Source organism: Vombatus ursinus, unplaced genomic scaffold (genome assembly GCF_900497805.2).
Source record: "Vombatus ursinus unplaced genomic scaffold, bare-nosed wombat genome assembly UNPS02014832.1, whole genome shotgun sequence".
In the NCBI taxonomy this organism is placed as follows: Eukaryota; Metazoa; Chordata; class Mammalia; order Diprotodontia; family Vombatidae; genus Vombatus; species Vombatus ursinus.
The window spans coordinates 25102579-25105890 of record NW_020954610.1 but is presented as its reverse complement, the minus strand read 5'-3'; the positions used below and the strand labels follow the sequence as shown (position 1 = coordinate 25105890).

General features: G+C 37.2%; 1 pseudogene; it reads left to right on the top strand.

Annotated features, from left to right (window-relative positions):
* Window positions 1–684: 684 nt before the first annotated feature.
* Window positions 685–1753, top strand: LOC114025614 (annotated as a pseudogene).
* The last annotated feature ends 1559 nt before the right edge of the window (window positions 1754–3312 follow it).

The following is a 3312-nucleotide window of genomic DNA, read 5'->3' as shown; positions in this document are numbered from 1 at the left end:
CTGACTTTGATAGACTTAGCTCTTCTCAGCAATACAGTGATCTAAGTCAGTTCTAAAAGACTCATGGTGGAAAATGTTATCCACATCCAGAGAAAGAACTATGGAGTCTGAATACAGATTGAAACATACTATTTTCTCTCTTTTTTTTCTTTCTTGTGGTTTTCCCATTTTGTTCTGATTCTTCTTTCACAATGTGACTAATGTGGAAATATGTTTAATACAATTGTACATGTATAGCCTATATGAGATTGCATGCCATCTTGGGGAGAGGGGAGGGAAAGGAGGGAGAAAATCATTTGAAACTCAGAATCTTATAAAACTGAAACTTGAAAACTATCTTTACCTGTAATTGGAAAAAATAAAATACTATTAAGTGGAAAAAAAAGAAATTATTGATTTCATTCTACATTTCCAGCTCTTCCTGAGTTAAACTCCAGTGGACCCCATGTCAGGCCCATTCTTCAATTTGTAAAGGTTGTTCTCTTCATATTTCCTTGGAGCTGCCTGAAATAGTGTTGGCAGCATCCACTTATAAAAGTTCCAGTTCTAGGAATCAGTTTTGAAATCATTAGTTTTCCTGAAGTTTTACTGAAAATGAAGCCCTCCCTTGACTGCCTATGGTACTCACCTCTATAATTATGGAAATGGTTTTTCTCTTGCTCAAAGGGCAACAGCTTAAGAACAATGGGGTCAAGCACACTTGGGAAAACAGTGACACTGGATAAACTGTTGAGTACATGCATCAAAATGTTTGATGACAAGGGAGAACTGAGCAACAGTTATTTGCCAAGAATCATTCTTTTGATGCACCAATAGTATCTATCACTGAGCTGGTGGGAAAATTTTCAGTGCATGTGATGCTCATGGAGAAGGATGTGATGAATTCTGCCTAAAGGTCTGCTACTTCATTAGATACTGGATTCTGGAGTTCACAGCTGAATTTAATCTGTATCTTGGTTTGATTTGTATGGCCAAAGGGTTTTGGGAAGTAGCCAGCCAGCTGGGATATGAAAAACATATCAACCTCATTGACATGTTCAGCATCCCTGCCTATGACAAATATGAGAAGAGTCATATAAAAAAATCTATAAAGGGAAAAGCCTGTCTGTTGTTTGACCATCTGGAGCCCATTGAACTGGCTGAGCACTTTACTTTTCTGGAGCACACATCTTTCAGACAGATTTCATTCACAGATTACCAAAGCTATGTAATTCATGGCTACCAGGAGAATAACCTTACCCTGGAAAGATCCATTGCTTTATTTAATTGAATCTCTAAATGAGTCCAATTGATGGTTCTTAGCAAATCAACTCCACAGCAAAGAGCTGAAGTCATCACAAAATTTATAACTGTTGCCCAGACACTCCTTCAGCTATAGAATTTTAACACTGATGACCCTGGTGGGAGGACTGAGCCATAGTTCTATTTCCTGACTCAAAGGGGCTCATTCTTATCTTTCTTCAGAAGTTACAAAGGACTAGAATGAAATGACAGAACTGGTCTCCTCCAGTGGCAATTATTGCCATTACTGCAAAGGTTTTGCTGACTCTGAAGGCTTCAAAATCTCCATCCTGGCCGTTCACTTGAAAGACTTGATCACCATTCATGTCATTTTTCCAGCCTGTACTAAAGATCATAAAGTCAATATTGTGAAGATACACCAGTGCTCAATGACCTTGAATGAACTAATCTCTCTCCAGAATAGCACCACTTGGAACCTAACATGGATTTAAAAAACCTCTTAACATTATAGGAAAAACACACTATCGGGCTCAAAAAGAACCACAATTCAATCCAACAAAAAATAGATGCTTATTCATCTTTTTCATTTTTTTTGTTTGAGGAAGAAGGGGAGGCTAGGGACTGTGATTTCCTCCCTCTACCAATGCAGATCAGCAAGTTGTTTGTAATTTATAGTCTTAAAGCTGCCTGGAGCAAAGTGACAGATGAATTTAAACCTAGGTCTTCCTGACTGCAAGAATATTGTCTACTATTCCATACAGCCTGTTTGTTCATCATCCTTATTCTTATTACTGATAGTGGTGCTGATCATGGTAGTGATGAAGATGATGATGATGATGATGGATAGTTTAGTGTAGTGGCTAGAGGACTGAGCCTCATAGTCAGGAAAACCTGATTTAAGACATATACACACTCTCTACATGACTATGGATAGGTCACTCACTCTTTCCACACACCAGGCAACTCTCTAAAGACTGTAATTAGCAGAAAATCAGAAAAGAAGGTTTGCATTAGTAGAGGGAGTGTTTGTGTTTTTTTGGGTGGTATTTCCCAACCCCAGTGAAATTACAGTGAAATTACCTCCCTCCCAGGAGAATACTATTATTTTTCCTATGATTTTATATGGGAAACTAAAACAATGGTCTTCTTATCTTCTCTGCCAAGGTAATATAAGTAAATTTTCTCCAATTGTTGGATTCAAGTTTTAAAGTTCATGGTTTCAAGACGTTCACTCAAATGATTTCCAGGCCATATATTTGTTGACTAGAGGATAAGATCCACCTAGAATAGCCCCATATGCTAGTTGGGTTCTTAGTATTTCACATAAACAACCAAATAATGGAATCTTGTATTTCTCAAGGGTTGAAATCATGCATCATATTTTACACTCATAGGCACTCTGGACTGTGGAGGAAAAAAAATAATCCAACAAATTGCATACACCTGCATCAGTAAATCATTTGATATGTAAATTTGTTTCTATGAATAATTGTCCAGAGCAAGACACTTGAATCTGGCCCCAAACCCACATGCACATGTGACATCTGCCCACCAACCACAAAGTAATGCTTTGGTTTTCGAAGCATCTAGTTGAGCTATTGGAGAAATCAAGACCATAACTTCACATGTCATGGCTTATTCTGATGGATTCCTCACCTAGATGAAGATCATACCCTATTAAGAAATTCTATTTGGAATACAAATGTGACAAACACCCCTGTAATAAATAAGTTCTGAGCAGTAAGGAAAGTTGAATTGATTAATTTTATAATCTCTGGAAGATGCAGGATAGGGTAGGCTGATGATTAAAAAAATTAGGACTAGTCAATCTTTTAGCTGAATTTGTGCATTTGGAAATGTGAGATACTATATGGACCAACAAATGTATGAAAACTCATAAAAAGCTCAATAACATCTTTTGTTACCCAAAAGGGAATGTGAAAATTTTAAGTCTGCCAAAAGTCCTTACTTCTTTATGAGTACTGGCCCCTGTATCAACCATTAAATACTGAAAATCTTCTAAAGCAACAGGATATGGAGATCTTACATTTGGGGATATAAAACGGCATG